General features: G+C 43.2%; 1 protein-coding gene across 7 annotated transcripts in view; it reads right to left on the reverse strand.

The window, feature by feature from the left end:
- The window catches only part of TRERF1 (transcriptional regulating factor 1), a 104,888-nt gene extending 80,691 nt beyond the window's left edge, over window positions 1–24,197 (reverse strand). For 3 of the 7 annotated variants that reach the window (XM_041128194.1, XM_030036210.2, XM_030036205.2), the window contains exon 1: window positions 23,516–23,837. The gene's annotated coding sequence lies outside the window, so the exon portion shown is untranslated. Of the gene's footprint in view, window positions 1–23,515; window positions 23,840–23,859 lie in introns of those variants that run through there. The other 4 variants (XM_041128191.1, XM_041128192.1, XM_041128193.1 and 1 more) reach the window with 4 other exon arrangements.
- Between the last annotated feature and the right edge of the window lie 223 nt (window positions 24,198–24,420).

The following is a 24,420-nucleotide window of genomic DNA, read 5'->3' on the forward strand; positions in this document are numbered from 1 at the left end:
TTGTTTATCCACAGTTGAAGCCCAGACAAGAATCTCTCTGCCTGAGCACATATTTAAGACTGTTTACACATGAAGTCCAAAAGGATGTCCTCATTTTATAAATAATGTGATCTGATGACTACATCAGAAAAAAAGTGCAACTTGAGGCTACATACAGAGGCAAAACATTTGGCTACTGATGTCTAAACGGGGGGGGGGGGGGGGGGGGGGGGCAAAGACTAAACATCAGAGTCACTAAAACTCAGCAAATGGTTTATAGTTGAAGCTAAGCACATAACATAGTGCACATTCAACACACCAAACTGTGACTCTTCTTAAACTTCTAAAGCTGCGCTTACCAGTAAGTCATTTTAAGTATTCAATATAAGATTCTCCTAAATGTAAACACTCCATCTGTTACTTATACCTGACCACATAAGCCATCCAGCAATGCCTTACTCCTCCAATGTGGTAGGCACAACAAATCAGAAAGAGCGCTTGTGGAGCCACAGGGCCAGGTTAACACACAGACAGCATCGGAAGAAGTTGAAACTTCTCTCTCCCAGGAACAAGGAGAAAAGGTCCCCAAAAGATGTACCAGCTGAGCTCAAACCCTGCATTTTTGTTTTGCTTTGTCACATGCTCCCATATGTGCGCATATATGGTTGTAGTTACAAGTGTATGTAATTTGCTTAAGATCAATCACTTTGCATGCTAGGACAGCGGGGGAAACAGAAACCTTGCACACAAGAAATTCATTATCCTATAAAGAAATACTATTTCCAGCTAAAATTTGCTCTAAGTTTAGTCAAGTGCACAAACTTTGTTTGTTTCCAGTTTTGTTTCTCAACTGAGAACCTGTGAACAGTAACATAAGAATACCACAAGCAATCTCAAAAAATGGTCAAAAAGGTATTTGCTACCCAAAATTTTGGTTAGACTTCCTAAATTGAGCAAATGATGGGTTTTTTGTGATGTTCCCTATTGTCTGCTGCAAGCCATAATGCCAGGTCATACTCTGAATACATTGCACAAGGGCACACTTTGAGTTTAAAAGCGAGAGGCAGTTGAGAGGTCTGTATGCAGAAGGAAGGAATAGAGGCTTTGTTTTTAAAAAAACACAAGCAGTATACATGTAATTTTGGTGTAGCTAAATTTTGTATAGCTACTGATACTGTATACGCAATATCTGATATACAGTATCAGTAGAAAGTATCCGATATTCCTTACTGATACTGTGTATCTCACAATAAAGTAGAAGTCTGTGCTTTTAAGAAGACCTACATTTCTGACCCAGAGGAGCAATGAGGACTGCAAGCATTTAACTTGAAATCAGTGACCACATGTGGTAAGAAAGGCTTGCCAGGATGTGATACTTAATTATGACTTCATCCTGCACAGCTCCCTTCAAAAAGGCTCAGCTGAGACATCTTGCCCAAAGCAGCTCCTAGAGAGCACAGCCCAACCAAAGAGACCAGTGTGCCAAAAATAACAATTAAAAAAAGTTTTCCCCTCAAATAATGAGGTATCCCTTATAATTCAGCCCTACAAAACCGGATTTGTCAAGTTCTAAATTGGGTTGCAGCAATATTTCATTACAGCATAAATCTTTCTTACACCCTAGTAAAGATGCCTAATAATTTAATATGCTGTAATTTTTTTTTTAATCTGGAACTCGTCAAAAGTCGCCTGAAATAGGCATCTCTTTTACAGTCCATTTTCCATATAGGTATAGATTCCAAAATGTAACTGGTTCACATTCTTTGCATGGAAAAACGTTTGCACAGTGCATTTACATGTAGACTAAGAACGGTTGTAATTATCTCTCTTGGGTTTCTTAGGTAGGTCAGTGAACATCCTACAAAGGCTTCTGTATTACCTACCCCATGATATTCATTGAGCATCATTTTTTCTCTGAAAGCAGCAGAACTTCTTAAAAAGAATTACACCAACAAGTCAAAATTTCAGAAGAAAGAAGTGGGATTCCAGAGCCAGAACTTTTGGAACTTTTTTTTTTTTTTTTTTGAACTTTTAATAAAAAGTTTCACAGCCCTTTCTTTGCTGAAATGGATTACTACAGAAAATGCTGAATTACAACTGTCTCACATACTACTATTTCAGTGGATAACTTGCACAGACTTCACATAAAAAAAAATAAAAGAAAGGGGAAGATATTTAAATGGATGGGGGAGGAGGGAGATACTGCCAGTAGTTGTTATTAAAATCTTTAATTCTCATTCCCTCCCAAATAATCAGGTCTGTAATAAAACAAACACCATTTCAAAGCAGTTGCTGTGTCTGTATAAGCCACCATTGCAAAAAGTTAAGAATACAACCACATCAAGTACTACGGAATATATACATTTTTCTTCATGAAACAGATATGATGAAAATGGCTACATAAATTTAAGACTGCTCAAAGCTTGAAAAAACAGTGATGTCATTATTTTCCTGCTGCTTCTGAGAAGTAAGCACAGTTTACATCCTCACTTCCTGCTGTCCCGGTTTACTTTTCTTAACCCAAGAAACACAGGACTGGCACTGCAGCACTTCAGTGCTGGGATCATCCGAGGAAGTTGGGATAAGTCCATTTTACTCAGCAATTCTCTTTTAACAGCAGTTCAACAAAACCTGCACTGCCAGGAGTTGAAATAAAAGGTGAACTGCCCTCTTATTTGCTATGTCTCTGTGAGCATGCATGCTATTTTTTTCTTTACCCTGCTCAGCCAAGGGTCACACCAGTCACACCAGGAGTATATGGAGAAGCTAATTCATGGTCCCAATCCTACAAAACCCTGCTAGGAGAAGGCCCCTGAAAGCATCTAAATCGAGTATTGCAGCCATTAAGACCTGTTTGACTAGTCTGCTTATCACATGATTGCACTCCCTGGAGTAGAGTCTTGATACAGGCTTAGGTCAAGATAGTGAGTGTCACAACCATTTCACAGCTTGCTGTCAGATCTTTGAGTCAATTTTTAAGACAAAGAAAGAGAAAAACATAGTGGGCTTTTTTTGTTTGGGGGTTTGGTTTGGGTTTTTTTTTTAAACTTCAAGTACTTTACACTGGGGCAAGGCTTTAGCAAAAATGTTATTTTAAGTAACTGACTGACTCACTTTTCCCCGAGATTAAATGATATCAACCAACTCCTAAAGAGCCAGGCAATCTAAAAGCAGCTCCCTGCAAAAAAGCTGGGTTCATACCACCCAAGGAACTTCCTAACCCTGTTTTTAGACTAACATATAGCCAACCCTGATGATCTCTTGGTTCCCACACTAAAACAGTGGGAACTCTACTTTCCCCTTTACTTCATTCACCAAACCACTAAATTTTCTGTGCTCCAGACTCCCCTCAGGGGTGCTCAGGCTGGGGTGGCCGCAGTAAAGGGGAGGCTGTCTACAGGGCTTGGGCGGGCTTCTGAGAGGCTGCAGGGGGTGTCTGTATTTTGGGTTTTTGGAGTCAAATGCTCAGATTAAGACTGGTAACAGGAAACTCCTTAGTTAACCATTTCTCCCAGCATTCCTAGGAAACAAACTGTCTGAAAAAGATTTTTTAACTAAAAAAAAAAAAAAAAAAAAAAAAAAACACCAACAAAAAACAAGAACCCAGTTGTCTAAGATTAATCCCCAGCCAGTTTCCCCACAGTTTTTAAGAACTGGGTTGGCTTTTCTAGCCTAAGAGGAAGCAAGGCCAGACTCCAAGAGCCATTGGGCTGATACTGATCTGCAGAAACTCCATGGAGCTCAGTAAAATTATTCTGCATTTATTTATAGCTCCACCAATAAACGCTAAATCTGGTAAAAGTAGTTTTCAGATACTGAAACTGTACTAGCTTTAAAATTACTTCTACCTGATTTCTGACTTCTGAATTGCTCAGATAAAGGAGGGACCTGTCTTAGTTCCTGTCTTTCTAAATTCACTTCCCCAGGCATGTCAGTTAATTCAGTGCATCTGCTACAATTAAAGTTTACTTTTGTTGTTCTACCCCGTACTTCGTATTTTACAACATCTGCAGTTGTATAGATACATGAAATGCACGTTAGCATTTGTTTGTTTTTAAACAACTGGCACACAATATAAGTAATGTAAGTATCTGACCTGATCACTAATACTTCAAGGAAGGATTTTTATTCAGTTAGCATTCTTCTTTACAACACACACACATCCCAAAGAAAAACTACACAACACAAGAAAACACAAGACCTTCTCCCTACAGTAGTATTTACTTGATGAGAAAAATTAGTATTTCCCTTAACAGGAACATTTTTATAGCTGGGAAAACAATGCATAAAGAACTGGCTAAATTCACATGCTTGTACATTTATTAGTTAAAATATTTCTTCAAAGAAGTTTAACCAACAGAGTTATGTCTAACACGCATAGTCACAATAAGTAGTGCTATCCACAAAATACTACCAAGAAAAATATTTGTATAAACAGCAGAGGAAAGACATGGTAATGTTTATTACATAGGTGGATCATCTTGCCAATCAGACTCAGAACTTTCACAGCATTACAATGAACAGTACAAATTTTTAATGATTACAGCCTTGGTTAGTCTTCGTACCTGGCAGAGTTTGCATCTACTACTTCTAATGCACTTAGTTGTGATTTTGAAATCAAGGTACACCAATTAAATTATTAAAATCCTCAACATTCACCACTGCCCTCCCTTTCTTCAAATCACCCCCCCCCCCCCAAAAAAAAACAACACAAAAAAACCCAACCCATCTCCAACACCTCTTCCCAGAAATATGCTTTCTAGGTTTTCATATACAGAAGAGGCTGAAACTTGCCCCAGCTGATCTGCGCAACTTTGATGACTGCATTTTCAAAATAAAAGCCAGGAAATTAGTCACGGTAGAGCAGCATCTCTAGGGGACAGTTTGGGTGGCCACCAGCAAGATGTGCGTGGAAGGACGTGCGAGAGAGAGAGATTGGTATCTACCACTTCCTCCCTTCTGCCCAAAAAAATTAGAATAGGCAAGAGTCCTTCCTCACTTACTGTGCCCTCAACCCCAGGTACAGGAGAGGGCCAATGCTGGCGTTCATGCACAACAGAGAGAAGGGGCAAGACCAACAGATTTGGTGGGGAAATTCCTCAAAGCCACATGGGTTCACCAGTTTGGTTAAATGGTGATTTCTTGAAGTGTCTCAGAGAGCAGTTTTTAGAAATATAAGACCACAAACCTGCAAGGGATGGGACCTCCAGAAGGACAGTTGTTTCCAGTCACCAGCAGCTACATGGTACCTGTTTAGCTCAGGAAGGTCATCAGAACATCCACACCCATTAAAAAAATAAAAAACCAAACAAACAAAAAAAACCCACAAAAAAACACATAACAGCCTAAACCACACCAACTCCCCCCTACGGCAAACCCATAAAAAAGGCTCCCCCCACCCCAAAAAGAAAGGGGGACATCACCATGTCCCAAATCACCATAATAGGAAAAACTCACTAGGTGGAAGAGGCTATTTCTCTAGGAGCCAGCCCGTGCCCCACCCCCAGCAAAAAGAATATGCAGTGAAATTTAAGTGTCTGACCAGACTCACCCTGCAGGCAGCCAGCAAAAGGCAGCGCTCTTCCCAAAGAAATTTTAGAGGCTAAACCAATCGGTGGCTACCCCTTGCACAAACCTGAGCAGCTTCATTTTGGGTATGATCCAGAGCTAAACCAGAGCTGTTCAGCTCTAATCCAACAGATTTCACCTGTTGCACAAAGTACAAGCCCCCTGTTCACCGTGGCAGCTCAGCACACCTTGCAAGTCTGCTCTCCTCAAGGACAGCACCAAAAACGGTCAACGCCCAACAAAGATTTTTTTTTTTTTTACCACTACCTGCAGATCAACGTTGCAGGCAAGGAGAAAAGCGTCATGTTTTCCTCCAGAGACCATTTTGCTTGTCCTAGCACCCTGCCAGACCCACCCAGCTTTCCAACATGACTATACCTTTGCAGATGGTGGGTTTTGAGCCCTGGAGGCTGCCGAGTCCCTCTGTGGCCAACAGGCCCCACATCCTCCACCACGTGTCCCGCCAGCGAGAGCAGAGATGCTACCGACGCTGGCATGGAAGGAAAAGGAGGAGTGATAGCAACCCAGGATCCAGCCCTGCCTGCTGAAAGATGAGGAGCTGAGCAAAGAAGTGGCTCTCACCGAGAGAGGACCCACTCCTAGCAGGCCCTCAGAGCAGCGGCACACCACAGGATGCCATACACAGGGCCCAGCAGCCCTACCCTAGTGGAAATGTTTAATCAAAGCCCACTCTTCCCCACACTTCCACATCACTCACACCAGATGACAAAAGAACAAAAAGACCCCCTGGGAAAACGAGGGAAAACTGTGCAGAAAGGCCTCCTGCTAGACTGAGAACATGCCCACCACCAAGAGGAGGGGGAGAAATGGAAACCAGTGGACTGAATCACAGGGCCTTAGAAGCTTAGTGGACAGCTGTTCTGCCAACAGAGACATAGTCAGGGAGTAACTTCCACAACAGCTCTGAGAGCTACAGGATGGCGAGAGGAGAAGACCCTCATTTCTCTGCAAGGGCATCACCCCTTCCTAAATGATCTCAGGCAGCCTCCACACCACTGCAGCACCCTGACCTCACAAATGCCTTCCAAAGGCGCCAGCCTAACGCTTTGGCCCACGTTACCTTGCCTCATTTGCCTCTTCCCACACCTCCCACCGGCCTCCCCTCCCTACCTTGTGGTGCTTTGCATGGGTCTGAGCACAGCAGCATTGCCCAACACCAAGAGGTGAAGGAGCCAGTGTACTCCCTTCCCAACCAGAGCAAGCCCAGGAAGAGGAAGAAGAAGAAGATGATGATGGAGGAGCCCCAGGAGGGGCCCCAGGCAGAAGAGCTGAGCTGGGAAGCCAACCTCAGCTGGCAGCAATCACAATTTGACCAAAGCCAATTAACCCACCTGCAACCCCAGTTTCTGGTGGGCTCATGACTCCACACTGTAAGGGCTTCCCAGGAAACTCCATTTTCCTGAATGATGCTCTTCTCCTTCATCCTCATTAACATCACTTGCTTATTTTTTCAAAGCAGGGAAGCTATCATTTCTGCTTAGAGCTGTATAACGCAACTAACGTCTTTGCTTTTTACACTGAGAAGCACCTTACGGAATAGATTTTAGTTGTCTTTGCTTAGAAAAATACTCATTGCTTTCAAGCTTTAAGGGTCTCCCTTTAGCATCTCCACTTTCCAAGCACTAGTATGAATTTTCCACAGATTTTTAACCACACAGTAATTACACAGGCTAGATCCCTTTCTCTGAAACTTCAGATGTTAATTAACAGTGAAACAGCCATGTTAATAGTTTGCTTTTTTTAAGCTTGCTGGGATCATTACTTTACTCCAAATTCATGATGCCAAGAAAGAGGAAAATGTATGCAAGCAACAACAGCAAGAAGTAAGCTAGAACTAGGCTGTGGATTAGTAAGAAAAGGAAAAATTGATGGATGAATTATACAGGAATGATGGATTGGGTTATTGAGTTGTATGCATGGATATGACTGTGTGACGAGGCGCATATTTATACCACACACACAAATGTTTAGCAAGTTGGAGTTTCTCTTTTGCCTTCTGTCATGTTCATTTATGTAGACTGCTCCCAAGGCTCCTACCAAGAGCCATGCTCTCCAACAGTCTGCACTATCTCCTGGAGATGGAAAAGCCTGCTTTCGTCCCAAATAAGAGTTCACCATTTTTTTTTCTGGGCATTTTTGGAAGTAAATAAAGGGCATTTCCATTAGAAACAATGCTCATCATCCCAGGATAAAAGATGATACAACGTGAAACCATACAATGCTATTTGTATTCAAAACTCAGCAGCTTCAAGATCAATCTTCTTCTGCTATTAAAACAAGTTAAAAAGATGGTGGGGGGAGGTGAAGCTTACACTTCAGATACACTGCTTCTGATATTTGAGAGATTTAATACAGATACTATCCCATAAACTCTTCAGCATCACATTTATGAGCAGAGGGACACATTTATTTCTGTGGATAGAAAACACAGAGTAGATGACCATCACATCACTGGTGAAAACTGCTATGTCATAAAATAACCCACAGCCACTGAATTTATAAGTTCCTCTAATGAAGTAGCATGTGCCAAGCCAGGCAATCCTGATGAATTACATTAGAAGCCTATAGACTTCCCAGAAATAATGAATTTGCTCAGAGCTACATCTGCACAAAGACACACATACACTCACGCTTCTGAAGGAAAATAAATTCTGACTTCTTACATCCACGTATTTTCACTTGCGCATAAAGCTGTAAGATTATTAACTATAATAAAGCTCAAAAATGGATGCTAAAATGGTGTTTGAGGGCAGCATCAGACACTCCAAAAACATACATAAGCTGAAATCCAGTGCACTATATAAAGGCAAGTTTCAACTAGAAAGCTTTACTGTGATTTGTGGTACTTTAAAAGCACTCTTGTAACAATTTTAATAGTTTAAAATATTGGAGCTTAGTCCCAAAGAGATGTAGCTAGCACTAAACTGCCATTTTAATGGAATTTTTGTACCCTCTCTCCATGCTCTACTTTATAAATAAGCCTCTAGACTTCTTATTGATTTTTTTAACATGATAGATTGAGCCTCTCTGGCAGAGAGAGCCAAAGAACAGCACATGAAAAATTACAGGTTCACAGTTTGTGAAAGGGACAACAATAACAAAACCCCCAAGGGAAAACAATTGTAATATAATGCATATATGCCCATGTTCATTGCTTTTCAGATCTGCACTCAGTGTGTGTGTGTGTGTGTGTATACATATCTCAAGACCTCTTTATTAAATCTACTGTCAGAAACAATTAAAAGAATATCATACACAGTTATATCACGTGCTATACATCTTTTTCAGTTACAAAGCATAAACTTAACTTCAGTGTCTGACTTGAGTAGCACTTGCTCTGAAGTGGTATAGGACATGCCATCAAAACTATCTCAAAGAAGTTTTGTAGTAGTTCAAGGTCTAGGTTCTGGAGATGCAGAAGTAAAAACATTCAAGAAAGTTTTTTTATGGTGTATATATAGCAAGAGCTAGCATAAGTTAATACAGTTAGCCGGTCCTGTGCCAGACAGCTCATGAGGATACTGTCCTGCTGACCCAAATTCTGTAACCAGCTCTGCCCGTGTGACCATCACCAAGGGCATTTGTGGTCAAGCTGTGAGATCACTACTCCTCCTGCAACCCAGCTCAGAAACATACTACAGAAACATACAGTGGCAGAATAAAAACTTACTACCCATGTGCATGGATGCAAGTGTAATGGATTCATAACCCACCCACATGAAAAAGACACTGTTAGTTTCCTGACATAGAGAGGGACCTACTTTGGTCATGTGATCCAGTTTTCAGTTAGGAACATTTTGCAAGGGATATGCAGAACAGCTGATACCACACGTTACTTTCTAACACATGGAAGAACATGAAGGAGGAAAAAAAAAAAAAAAAAAAGAAACACAACACAATGCCAGCAGCAAAACCTAAACTTAGTAAGTACAATCATAGATATTTAGCAGTCTCTTGTCTTTATCCAGTTTGGTTTGTCTCTCCTTACTGCAATGTACTTTTTTAGATCTGGATCTGTTCACTATACATGTGACTAGATTAAAAAGATTCCTTGAGCACATGACTCAATATAATTTGAATTCTTTGCAGGATCTTGCAAACTCCCATGTGCTTAATTTTAGAAACAAGGACAACAAAAAAAATTCAAAAACCCGACAACAACGTCTGCCATTTCCATATGTGCTCTATATTTTACTAGTTCTTTACCAGAAATGAAAAAAGAAAAAAAAAAAAAAAAAAAAAAACCACACGCAAAAAGAATGTTAGGGGCATTATGTCTTCCCTGACACTTTGAAATACAAGAAACTTCTGAACTGTCAGTCGCCTAGAAATCTGTTACACCCAGCTATAAGGTCCCCAACTGATATGCAGAAGGAATGGCAATTCAGAGAGCTATCTGTGGGGATGTGAAGATGATGTGACAGGAGTATCAGGGATACTGGGGGACTGGCCATGCAATGCCCCGAAATTATTTTCAGTGGACACAGCTGCATCGTTCCAAGTCCAGAACAACTACAAGTCTCCCCACATCTTCCTCTCAGCGGTTGTTCTTCAGATGATGGAAGGAGACACAAGATCAACAATTACTGTCACAGTAGTAACCAGTGGGGACCTAATACACATGCATGCAGCGCAACGGCAATCAGTAATATGACCCAAACAGCTCAGGATGCTCGACAAACATACAGGGTAAGGTGGGTTCAAAGAGTGGGAGACCACCAAACTAGAGATTTCATGTCACATCTCCAACCAGCTGATACCACCTAAGTAACCAAGCAGGGGTGCAACGCATATCCAATACAGTTCCTGTGGGCTGGTGCACAAATCAGAAGGGACTGTGCTTTTTCCTTGATTCAGCCAAACCAGATATACAGAACCCAAACCAGACCTCCTGACTTGTTCTTGAAGGTCACACCTCTGCAGGTGAACTGTGGAGCTGAAGGACCAGCACTGCTACCAACCGTGCTGTTGCTCTGTGAGGAACAAGACCTTCAGAGGCTAACGGTTTCAACCTGGCCTTTTTGCTGGTGCTAAACTCACACAATTCTTTATCCCCATTAAGCATCTGATTTTTAAATACTGCTCTGCCTCAGCTCGCAGGCACCTGCTACTGACAATTATCAGAGAACATATGTAAGAAAAAAGAATAGCATATGGCTACACAAATAACTACAGCGATGAAGTGCTCCTTGCAGGCTCTAAAAGGGACAAGTAATTTCACCAGAGTTTTCCAATGGGCCACCTCCACAGCATGTGTGAGCACCTACCACTCAAACACATGCACATGGGGTAATACCGACATGTGCCCTCCCAGGGCATCCCTCAGCTCTTCCCCCTCCATCCCCTTCTCAACTGCTACAGAAGAAGAGCTGGGCCAGAAGAGACATTAAAAAAAAAAAAATACAAAGTGTGTGAATGGATATCCATAGCTTTTGCATGCTAAGAGCCCAGTCCAAAGCTGTTCCTGCGAGCCTTCCCATTAAAGGCACCCAGAGGCCTCCTCGCCTTCCTCCCAGGGCAGAGCATCGCTGATGAGAGGCAGGAGGAGAAGGGAAATCTCTCCACATCCCTTTTGGCGATAGGTGGGTTTGTTTCACTGTATTTTTTTTAAAGTAGTTGGGATCAGTCCCTTTCTCACTGCCTCAGACCTCCCAAAATAGTAAAGATAAAAAAAAAAAAAATTCTGCATATAGGACATTATGGCTGGAAATTTAGCAACAGGAGAGTCAGGACAACTGTTATCCTTTTGCTTTGTCTCTGTGCACATTTGGTATACCACCATCACAGTACCAAGTCTGCTACATTCAAATGCATAAATTCAACATCACATTTCCCCCTTTTCTCTTCTTAATGTATTTATTTTTCCTCTGGGAAGTGACTTACTTTAAAAATTGCTTTATGATTAAAAAAAGCAGCAATCAACTTTTCGAAATGTCAACTTTAATGTGATTTCTGTTTCCCTCCTCCCAGCTCCTCAGGCTCTCACAGGAAACCCCCAATGCCTCTATTTCACACTTTGCCACAGTTACAGCCCTAGCATCAACCCCAGAAGGGCAGCCCCCAAAACCTTGGTGTTTCTGGTAGAGATGAGGCGCACTCTATTCCCTGCCATGGAGCTCAGCTTTTTATGGGACATTCAGGCACAGCCTAAGAGCTTTAGTTCAAAAAATCTACTCAATCTCAGAAGGGCAGGAGGTTTTAACCTGCAGGGCTGAGGGGACATACCTGTGCAACGACATGCCACAGCAAACTCCAGACCTGGTCACCAGATCTGCCAAAAGGCAACACACCATCCCCTTGCTTGCTTATGCTGCACCAGCGATCCCGGGAACAACATGGTGTTAGGGGGTCACCCAGTCCAGTTCCACGCACAGCAATGAAATAAGTTACGTTCCCACCGATTTCAAAAGGCTGTAGGCCAGGTCTTTATTTCTCTTCATCGTACAAAGTTCAGAGCATTTATGATGAAGTTGTCGATGTGCCACAGTCAGCAAGGGAAGACTCACAGCACAGAGCTAATACTCAGTTAATAACCCAACAGGGAGGAGAAAAACCTCTGAATTTAGCATAGCTGACATAAGCTGCGATGTCATTTCCACACAAAGGCTAGTGAAAAAAAAAAAAAAAACCACGCATCTTTTTTTCAGATCCAAGATACAGAGATATGTAAATTGCTTGGCCTCCATTTCAAATAAACAGTGTGAGATAACCCAAAAACTTAATAACACTTTCAGCATTCATTCCTTGCTCTTCAGAGGACTCAAAGCCTATGACAGGATCAGATCGCTGGAGAGCAGCGAGCCAAACCACTTGTACAGGCACGCAGCCTCAGCACCATCCCACCCAGCAGTGCCAGCAGAGTCTGGTTCTCACTCTTCAACACGATGTTTGGGTTGTTTTTTTTTTTTTTTTGGAGGAAGTAATTTTAAACAAACTATAAAAAGAAAAAAACTTGCTGTAACAACTCTAAAGGATTTTTGGTATGATTAGGGCTGAAATTAACAATTCTCTAAGGACTGATTAAACAAGCCAAGCAAAACAGGTGAAGATCAGAGAGAAAGGGCATCTAAGAATTATAAAAGATGCCCAGCTAAACTAACAAAAAAATAAACTTCAGCCAAACAGGGAAGAAACCACTGAAAGAAAGTCTGAAAGTACAAAAAAACCCCCAAATTACTGAATTTGGGTAATTCAAAAAAGGCTGCAGAATAATGTTACCGTTTTTAAAAAATACTTTTTTTTATTAATGAAAACCCCCCACTTTTCCCCCCAAAAGTAACTCCTTAATACAAACTTTGCTTTAAGTGCTATGCATACCTATTATGCCAGTAAATAATTTTAGAACTTGAGAACATTTATGAGAAAATTCAACCTGGAGGGTAATTTTCCTGAAGTTTCTGCCTGGCAAACGAAAATAAGTGTTTTCAACAGATGAATATCCTTCCCTGTAATTGTTATTCTGTTACCATCATGTAAATTGGTGTTTTACACAAATGCAGCTTGAAACCTACCTAATGAAAAAAAAACCCAACCAAAAATCAAACCAATCTGTACAGGACAGGGCAGAACAGCATTAATAACATGTAAGCACAGGCTTCTAAATAATAGAAAAAAAGTTGTTGCATAATTTATTCACTTTCCTACTAGTTTCACAGATTAAGATAGCAGCACCATGAGATAACTACAAGATTTCTTTTGCCTTTAGCTCAGTAATTTACAAGTCTTCAGGTTTCATTGGGTTTTGTTGTTGTTGTTCAATGGGAAAATACTGTGGAAATAACGCTTACCTGCATTCCCAGTCTACAAAGCTCACTCACTGCAGCTTGATAGAGGCACATGCCCACCAAGCACCATAAAGAAAGATTTACAGTAAGTGGTGACTAATCTTTACAGCATATACTGTACATGTATCACTGAGTCAGCTTGAAAGTTCCTTCATTCACTCGAACACCGCTTCTTCCATTCTCCTTTCTCTCTGATCTGCAGGCAGATCTGAAATCTGCCTTCCCTTCATTCAAGGAGAGCTTCTTATTGCCTTAATAGGCAATAGGTGCAGGTACAGAAAACTTACTGCTATTGTACAGAATTGAGCTAAAAAACATGGAGTTGCCTACACAGCAGCATAAAAACAAACAGACAAAAAAAAAGCCCTACATTTTCTTTCAGCAAGAAACTTCTGTGTACGCAAGGAAGGAGCCCTGCAGGAAAGGACTCTCTAGGGGGCATAAGCTGACCCTGCTACTGGAAAAACTTCCCAGCTCCAACATTTGGCAATCTGATCATACAAAGCCTGTGAGAAATGCCCAGTTTAAGCGATCTGGTTTACTGGTAACAAAAGCAGTAGCAGAACAACACAGGCATGTACTATAGACAGCTGGAATGGCCACATATGACTTTGCATTTGCTTAAGCCCAAAATAAGATGCCCCACTCTTTTGTTCTCTTTTTTCATTTCTTGCAATTTACATAATTAGCAGTACAGATTTTCCAGAAATAACCTGAAAGTAAAAGTTCTATCTGAAAAAAAAAAGCAAGCTGTTTATACTAAGGATAGCGTGGGGCTCAAATGTAAGGATTTTCTTTACATAATTGAAGCCTATCATCCCCTTTGTAATTACAATTCTTCAACTAGAAGAATACAATTATTAGAGAGTAAAACATTTACACCAAAAAGCTGCATTCATATACAGACCCAACCTTGCACCTTCTTTCAAGCAGTCACACAGGTAGTTCAACTGACTACAATATGAGCAGGCGTTGCTACAGATGACTAAAAATTTAAAAATTTGGCCCAATACTGAGCATACTTAATCCAACGGAAGCCTTTCCATCAACCAGCTTTATGTAGTAATCTATGTGGCACTGCCACAACATCTGCACTGCAACCTTATTACTTTTGGACCATCGCCTACTGGCTGAGAGCTAGTCTTTAAAACCAGATGAGCCCATGTTATTTTAATGAACCCTTACTTTAACTAACGATCAAGTAGTTAGCCAAGGGATCATATGCTGACAGACTTCCAGCATGAAAGTATTGCTCCTTTCATAAATTATTGTAATTCTGTGGTATTAGTCTATCGTTTATATATGTGCAACATCCAGATTAAAATTTCTTCTGAAAGTTGGAAATCGTTGAAATAAAAGTCTGCTAGGACCTTATTTTATCATCCTCACTCATGTTAAGCAGTACCTTACTATGCAGGCAGCCACATTTGGCTTAACTTACGTTCTTTTCATTAACAAAACAGCACTTAACCCAATGTCTTTTTTCTGTGCACCTCCCTTTTCAGGTGTATTATTTCTTTAAATCTAAAGCTGTTTTTAACTTCAAAGACTAATTTTTTACTACAAGCAAAATGAAGGGTAAAATTCATCCTCTGCAATGCATCTTTGGTTTTCGAGCATACAAACGGCGAAGGCTTTTTTTGTTTTACCTGCAAGGCATATTCTCTTATTCATGATTTTTCACTATAATAGAACTTTAATACTTTTCTAAAGTTGCTGCATTATGAACCAGCTCTTTCAAAATTTCATAGTCCTAAGAAAACCACTTTTCCTCACTTCAGAAAAATTTTGCTTCTCATTTTCTTCTTCTGTCAAACACATGCAGGCAGCAGCAATACTTTTTCATCATGATCCATGCAGCTCAGATACCAATTTACTGAACTCTGACAGCATAAAACAAGCTTATCTGATGAAAAAATATAGAGAATTACTGTTCATCACCACAGCTGAGAAGCCTCTTCCAGTTTTGGAAACACACAGCATCAATGGAAAAAAGAGGGAAAAGCTGCCTGCCTGTGCTTCTGCAAACATTTTGGCTTAGAGGGATTATTACCACCTTAAATGGAGATATGTCCCTACCATACTGAGAAATATGTGTTTAATGTAGTTATGAATATGAATCTCACTTTTCCAGACGTAGATTGTCTGCTAATTTAGAAACCTCCCTCCACTCGCCCCACACTGTACCTGATGCTTTGCCATGCAGGCTTATTGAAACACATGGGGATGGTTCGCAGGGCATTCCTGCACATGAGGACTGAAAGGTAATTAGTGCTTCACTGCTTGTGTTCAGAGACACCCTCTAACAAAGTAGATACCTGGTTCCTACAACCCGTCCTACCTTGGCGTGATCAGGAGGGTGAAAGTCCTTCCGCACGGAGGCAAGAATGCCATTTCTGACACTCAAATGCCTACAGAAAAGACTGCATCCTGCCCCGCTTGGCATGCTACTGCTCGCAGCAATTGTGTTGCCAAAGAAAGTTAGAACTTCAAACAGCTTTACTCAGTCCTTTTATATAAAGTACCCTGGTTCAGCATCTCACCACTAAAGCACGTCAATCTCTGAGATGGTTTTCTGCCCTATTTTTGCCAGGAATTCATTATAATATAACTGCAAGTACTTGTTTATTATCATTGGTGTGATGCTGAATTCACGTTTTTACACTGATCAATAAAAACTAAATCAACACACTACACACCCAGCCCACACATGAAGAAAATTCATTTAACAAGAAGATCAAAGTTGTCTACCTTCTACTGCTATAAAATCACAACCAGCCTGTTGGTTTTCGCCAGTTATCTTTGAAGAATGATTGGAAATGAACAAAAATAATTCTGGAAGCACATACTGAAATTGCAGATACAAAACAGAGATAGGAGGATGCATGCAAATAACCACGTGGGAGACCTTCGCTTGAATTTGAATTGCATGGCAGGCCAAAGAGACAGCTGGAGTATCAACGCTCCTGCAAAGCTGCACCATTCAATGTAGCTTAACATTAACAATTTCTTTTGTTTTACCAAAATACACAGGGGTTTCTTTGCAACCCTCAATAAAAGCTTTTGAAAAGTAACCAAAAAAAACCCAAAAGCGAGCCAGCGAGTTAGCATCTGAACTGCTTCCACCCATTTCCCCCCAATATATTAGGGGGGCAAGCAGCAACAGAACTGCTGTGCTTAATGCTGAGCTACACGTGACATAAACTTGCGGTTCAGGTGACTACAGCCTCCTGTGCTCAGCTTTGGTGATGGCCACAGAGCTCATGGTTATTTGAAGTCCCACTGTGACCTAGGAGCCATTGCAAAGGTGATGCTTTCAAGTCTCCGGAGAGAACGCAACATGCAGCCCTCTCCCTGCTGAAAGTAGCATGTCACCAACTCCAAGACCACCACCCACCCCTCTGCAAGGTAAGCCCAGCTTTGATGCTCAGGACAGAACAAAACATAAAAGAGGCAGGCCAAAAAGAAGCAACTGGGAAGATATTTACGGAACTCTAAGTCAATGTCCTAAATATTTCAGGGCTGTGGCAGACTACATTTTGGGGAAAAGGAAGCTCAGTTTAGCTATGTAGGGTCTTCTAAGTATTCATACTTGTGGCAGATGTGAACCATTTAAAGACTGGTCACCATCCATTTTTTATTTAATACACTGTTATTGTTGCTAACAATGCAAATCTTAACATCATAAAAAGAGCAAATTGCTCGCAAATTTGCTTATGAAATAACAATGACACTATTTACTAGTCGGGGGGGTGGGTGTCTGGTACAAACGGGATCTTCCACCAGGACATCTTCTCCACCAGCAGAAAGAGAGACAGCAGGGTAGTGGCAGGGACGAAGCACTGGCCGTAGAAGTCCAGTAGGCAGCACTGCCAGCAGCAGTCCTACTCAAACACCCAGCAGCTACAGACTCTTGCCAAAGAAGCCCCATTTACCTGCTCCTTCTTCATGCACTGCTGCACTGTCCAAAGGAGTAAATAATCTTTAGTCTCTGATCAAAATAAGTATTAATAGCATCTTATCTTATGCCTCCAAACTTTCACAAATTTATATAATCTGCAGGATTTAAAAACTGTATTCAAAATTAAAGTACATGGGATCTCTTTGAGGAAAAAATAGTATGACATATGAATAACATACTTCATAACATATTTCCTGCTCACCAATAAATTGTATTCAATTCTGCATGCAGAGCAGAGGGCTATTTCAACTTATGCAAAGCTCTAAGACCATTCATTTCACTAGGATCCACTTAAGATCATACTCTTGCAAGAGTGCCCGTATGCATTTGTGCCACAGGACAGCAGGGTTTCCCCTACTGACCAGTCCAAAACTACACGCCAGGATTGTAGTGTGTATTCTGTTAAGAAAATGAAAGAAGTTACTATTTAGGTCAAGTGTAAAATATAAAATAAAAAAAAAGAAAGAAAAAAAAAGAAAAAAGCCTTACTAATATAGCTGTAATTGGCATAACCCTCCAAGTGTAAACAGAGATCCTTCCAGGAAAAGACATTTCTAGTTCTGATTTGGCATATGAAATATGACAATACTGGGAAAAACACTTTTCTGCTAGCACAACTGGAACTCAAGACAGGACTCTTACCCACACAGAAGTGTTGCAAAACCCCTTAATCCCCTAATATGCACTATTTTACCAGCAGAATTTTTGGTTTAAAGGTGAGGATGTATTTAAGGTCACTCCTAAACGCACCAGCATTAGCTATTTTTTTTTCTTTTAAATATAAAAACTAGAACACAAACTTCCCTCCTATCCTCCCCCACCCACCCCCAAACACACATACACTAAAAATATATAAATAAAGGAAATGAAACTTCCCCATCAATGAAAATGGGGGGGGGGGGGGGGGAGCGGAGTGGAGAACGAAGACAAAAATGGGTCTGTACAGCATCTTTTATGGCCAACTAAGAGTCAAATTACTACTTTTTTTTTTTTTTTAAAAGACAGAGAACTTCAGCCCTTATCACATTTTAAACTTAATAGCCACTTGCTTCACAGGGCTGGATACTTTCTTTCCACAGTCCCATGTTGAAGTTATTTAGGATTTGATATTCACTTAAAGAGAAAGTACCCAAAATAAATTCTGCACCTCAAATGGACCCTGTCCTTTAGGAGCCCTGGTAAGCCTTGTTCTAGCCAGACAGTGTGAACAAAAACCTCTCACTGTCTGGGACCTTTTAAAAAAGAGCTGCTGATAATTTAACATTTAACTTATACCCCTTCTGCTGGAGCAATCCTTCCCCAATTCATATTTTTGCAGTCTTTACATTCCAGGGTTAGCTGGAGATTTTAGTACCCGAGTCTGAGCTTTTCCTCATTACTGAAGAGGAGATTTTTGACAAATAAAAAAAACCCACCCAAATATCAAAAAAGACCATCTGCAACAATCTTGCTTTGCTATAGATGCAATGAAGTCAAAACATGAAGAGAAAAAAAACAAAAAGACAAAGCAAAACAAAACCTTGCAGCACTGCACTTCAAGGACATATCACAATGCAGGCTCTATCAAAAATCTTACCATGAGCAGTTGATGAGGGGAGGGAGGGGAAAGACAGCAACCATTTTCTTGCTGAACTAAAAAGACAAGAGAAAATTTGTGATAAGGCCCAGTAAGGCTGCTCTAGAAAGGTCGAATTTGCGGGGTAGGGAAACTCAGCACTTGTGGCCTTGTGCCTGGAAAGTGACCTACACCAGCCCAGCTGACCGGCAGCCGGGAAGCTGAAGATCAGCGATTCGCGTGAAATTCTAACAAAATTTAAACTGCAAATTCGAGAAAGGCAAAGCAAAAATAAAATTTAAAAAAAAAAAAATCCAACTACCTTTTGAGTCTGCATCATATCAGCATTTTGGGTCTTTCCAGAGCAAATCATCAGTCAACTATGAAAACTTAGGTGGGCTGTTTGTGTGAGACACGTTACTCTTTGTTACAGAGTAAGCTGAAACCACAAGACTCATTTCACTTAGAACCTCAAAATATACCCAACGCTACATGACTCCACCAAAACCCTGCAACATTCCCACTCTAATATGGAGAGTTTAAACTTTAAAAAAAAAATCCCTATTACAAGCATGCCCTGGGTTCCCCAAACCATTATCCTCTTGAGAAGAAAGTAACATAAATGATGTATTTGCCCTCTAGTTTCTGTTGCAGCAGGTTGTAACCTGAGCACATTTTCCAGTTTTTCCCCCATACAAATCAATGTCTTTTTTTTTCTGCTGCTGTTCTGAGCAGGACCAGGTGAGCCCGCACCCTCACCACCACGGAGTGATGATGCCAAGCCAGAAAGAGAGAAAATAAACTGCTGTCAGATATACTCTTCCTTCTGCCCACAGAAGCCAATATCCAACAAGAACCAGCATCAATGCGACCGCCCATGTAACCCACTTCATCCTCCCGGCTGGGCTGGACCACACGCTACCTAGTGACACACATGCAATGGCAGCAGCAAGGACATGATGGTGTAAAAGCCCATTCTCAGCATCTCCAGAGCTAAGGGGAAATAATCCCCCAAGCTCTACAAGATAACTTGGCACATAAATAAATATATGCTGCTCAAAAGCAAATTCAATGGATCTCTCAAATCTGTTTGGTTTCAAGCAAAGAGTTAAAGAACAAACCAAAACTGATAAAATTCTTGCTACCTTTCTTTAAACCACGCTCAGACCTACTCTTTGAAGGAAGAGCCGCCTTTCTTAAAATATATTTGAATGCGCTATTTTTGTCTTTATCTTAGAAGGCCTGATTTCCCCTCACAGCCCTGCAATTGGTTACAATAACGGGTTTCTCAGAGCCAGACAAGTTAAGAAGAGGTTTTATAACTTCATATGCAGCAAAACGTATGGAATTTGCTGCCTTCATTTTTTTAGTTTCGAGTGCAGCTCCCTCACTCCCCACCCTACAAATACTCACACATGCAGTAACACTACTCTTCTAAGCCGTGTCATGGAAGTCAGCGCTTCTGACCACTCGTGCTTCTCACCTTACGTAAATAACCAAGCGCGTGGCAGCCACGCCAGGCAGAATTTATACATGTACTTAAAGATGCTTCTGCCTACATCTTACAGGTGGAAGAGAGGCAAAGGGATCCCTTAATTTTAGGGACAGAAAAAATTATAATTCTGATAATAATTTTTCATTGGAAGCTATGCAGCTTCAAAAAAACGCAAGAGGAGGAAACAAATTGTTTCCATATCAACGATTATTTTGTATCTATCAAACACTGCTTGCTTTTTTTAAAAAAAGCACGTATTTTTAAGGAAGCTGAAATGAAACTGCCTTATCTCACAAGTTATTATGACACATCATAAGGAGACACAACCTTCCAGCACCAGAATCTCACAATGACATTATGGATCCCAGGGCCCTTCTTCTTTAGTCTACTACTGTCCTATTACGGTATTGGGAAAGGGAGAAAAGAGACTTCTTCAACACTTTGCTGAGTAAGTTTTTAAGCAACATATTCCCCACTTGATTAGAACAAACAAACAAAAATAAAATAAGATGAAAATATTGACAGCAAAATATTATCTCACTGCTTTAAGAAACCTACAGTACATTCCAGGACTGCTGCTCTTATACTTTGCTCATACTCCCTGCCAGATCCCAAGTTACAAGCTCAATTTACAATGGCAAGCCTCACTATATCCCTGGAAGAATTAAATGACCAGAAGAAGAGAATTAACAAGAGCTTTGAGTTTACAATCTAGGAATTCTTTTTTCCTACCTAGGCTAGTTGAATGCTACCCAAAAGCGAAACGAACCTGAAGTGAGGACTCGCTTTATGCTCTTAAATGCATACTGGAGTATTCTCAGAGGCGGGTCATCAGCAGTAACATAAAGGTCAAGAAAATTAAATGGATAAGACACGGAGACTTTTTCAGTCTATCTAAATACAACATGAGTTAATGTTAGGTAGAGAGGTTAGTCACGCTATGGTTTATTTATGCTCACGTTGGCCCACGCGGGAGCGATGTAAACACTAGAGGCAGGACGGCTACCAAGCTACCCCCTGGCCTCATCCCTCTCCCCCAGGGGAGGGATGCCAACAGCAGAACATAACGTTAATAGCAGCGTGATTAAGCTCTGGCCTTATCATTTCACCAAAGGCCGATTCTCCACTCTTCACTCAGGCCAACTTCCACGGTGAAGGGCATTACCTGTATTTGAGCTTTTTTGGCTTTTCAAGATACACTGGTTTGACTACCACGCCAACAGTGCTGCTCAGTTCCTTGTTGGAGTCTCCCAACTTCAGAAACACAAGCTGCTTATCAGTGGTAGTGGAACAGATCACAAGAGCATTTATTTGCGCCAAAACTTTTGAGTAGGGTATATTTAAGCCTTAAATTTTTCCAAAGCGTATCAGACTACCAGGTATAGAAGAAAAATGCATACAACACATTTTCTTCATATGAAAAATCACTTATCTAAATTCTAAACAAATATATTTGCTTGAAGCAAAGCTGCATAGCTTAACTTCCATGCCACATACACATAGCATTGATGAAGCAGCACGTTTGTTGTTAAGTATGTGCCTTGGACATGCCTTAGGAAAAAAGCTAACACACCAACAAGGGCACATAATGCCCCGACACTTCAGCAGGTAACGAAGTGAAATGGGTTATTTCCAGATAGATGCGTCTTATTAAGGAAATGGCTCCATTCTGATCCAATTTAACATCTGGACAAGACCACCAAGTAGATAAGCGATCACAGCAAACAGCTGCCTATACCTATACCGCATGCAGGAACGGTTCACGCATACGATGACATTATACAGCTGGGTCACTTCATCATGACACGGGACCCTGATCAAGAGCAGGGGGCAGGTCCCTGGGGGAGATCTGTGGGCCAGTGCCCCAAGCAGGAGGGGTACAGGCGGCAGGGGGGCCCCGCCGAGCAGCCCAGCAGGCCAGGCCCAAGCTTGCCAGGTGAACTCTCCCCTCCTCCCATACTTACAGTAAAATTACAGCTGTCAAAGACATAAAACGTCACCCCCAGCGATTACCCGCTTAAAACATTAATCACGCAGTTAAGCACTTTGCGACGTTTTCCATACTTTAGTTATGGATCATCATATTTATTTTGCTGCTATCATATTGGTCTGTAAAAATCTATGAACCAACAACTAACCACTTGAGTCACGACCTGTGTTGATGCACCGGGACAGCAGGTACAGGTCAGATTTTACTGCACAAAGGTATTAACCCTGCTAAGTTTACATCTTGAATAGTCAAGCCGGCTAGTTGATTGGCAGACGTGAAAACCGCTCTGTAAAGTCAGCAGAAGGATGAGTAGGCATTATCCATTTATTAACTGGTTAACTGCCAATTAATTTTACTTGCAAATCGCCTCTCTGCTATTTAAACATCTGGCTAAGAGTTTTTGCTCGTTACACCCCGTATTTTGACGGGCCAGAAAAACGAAGCACTTCTGTGCCCCGCCGCACATTCCGCTCCCGCGGAAACGAAGGAGAAATCCACGTTTCTCCAACAGAAGTTCGCACCCAGCGGTGCCGCGCGGCCGCAGGGAAGGGCTCCAAAGCCCAGCCCCGGACCGCCTCGTTGCTAACACCGACTGATACCGAGACCCGGCCGACCGCGCTGCCGGCAGCCGCGCAGCGCGGGGCGGGGGCGGGCAGGGAGAAGTCACGCGTGGGCCGGCCACTCGTGTCAGGGGCCGTGACGGGTACGGCGGGACCGCCGCTCGGACAACTTCCGCGGCAAGCCCCGCCGAGCCGGCCTTCCCCGCCTCCACTCCACTCCACTCCCCGGCACGGCACGGCACGGCGGCGGGGCGCCCCGCGACCGGCCGGCCGCCGCCCCCCCCCCCCCCGCCCCGCCCGGGCAGGTACGGGGCAGCGCCCCGCCGCCGCGCCCGCCCCCCGCCCGCTCCCGCCGCCCCGGCGCCCCCCCCCCCGCCCTGCTGCCCGCGGCCGGCCGGCGGGGAGCGGCGATGGGTGAGGAGGAGGAGGAGGAGGCGGCAGCAGGCAGGGCCTCGCCTACTCGGCGCTGCAGACTGAAAGTGAACTGCAAACTTTTCCCCCCCACACCCTTTATTTTCTCTTTTTTCTTTTTTTTTTTTTTTTTTTTTCTTCCAGCGCAGCCCCAGCTCGCGCAAAAATGAAACTTCGAAGCATTCGCCTACCTGGCGTGAAGTCTGCAACAAGTGCAGGCGCGGGGGCCGGGCGCGGGGAGCGGCGGGGCCGGGCGCGGGGCTTATGTCGGTGTCGGCGAGGAGGGACCAATTGCGATATTAATTTATTACAGAGCTGCCCGGGCTCGGTCCTACTTCACTTACAGTACGGCGCTCATCCTGTAAACAAATATCGCTCCGCCAGGAAACATACTCCCCCTGGCCCGGCCCCGGCCCCGCTGCCAGGCACCCACCCCGCCGGCGGCACATGGAGCGGAGCGGAACGGGGCGGGGGCCCGCCGCACACCACCACCCCCCGCCCCGGGCCGGGGGAGGCTCCGGGCACCGGCACTTACCTCCGGCACGGCCTCCCCCGCCCGCCGCGCTGCCTTTGCCGAGTCCGTGATGCAAAGAAGAAGAAGGAGGGGGAAAAAAAAAAAAAAAATTCCCGGTGTCAGCAAATCGCTGTCAAATTATTTTCTTGCAGGAGAGAGAGGGGAAAGGGGGAAAGGGAACGGGGGGGGAAGCAGAAGCAGAAGGGGGAGGAGGCTGCGGGAGGCGGCGGGATCCCTCCGCCGCGATGGGTCTGGCCCTGGGTAGCGAAGCAGGAAGTAAGGTGTCGGCGGCGCCGCGGCTGCGGCCGCCCGGCCCCGCGGCGGGGCGAGGGCGAGGGGCGCCCGCCGCCCCCGGGGACCCGCCGCCGGCCGTGCGCCGCCGCCGCCGCCTCCCGCCTCCCGCTCCGCCGCGCCGCGGTCTCGCCGGCAGCCCCTCCTCTTAGGGCGGCGAGCGCAGCGCAGGTGCCGGGGCCACCGGCGGGGACCTGTCAGCGGCTCCCGCCGGCGCGGCGCGGCCGGGGCCGCGGGTCGGCGGGAGGCGGGCGAGGGGGTGCCGCGGGCTCCCGCCGCCGCCGCCGCCGC

This window comes from Aquila chrysaetos, chromosome 13 (assembly GCF_900496995.4).
Source record: "Aquila chrysaetos chrysaetos chromosome 13, bAquChr1.4, whole genome shotgun sequence".
In the NCBI taxonomy this organism is placed as follows: Eukaryota; Metazoa; Chordata; class Aves; order Accipitriformes; family Accipitridae; genus Aquila; species Aquila chrysaetos.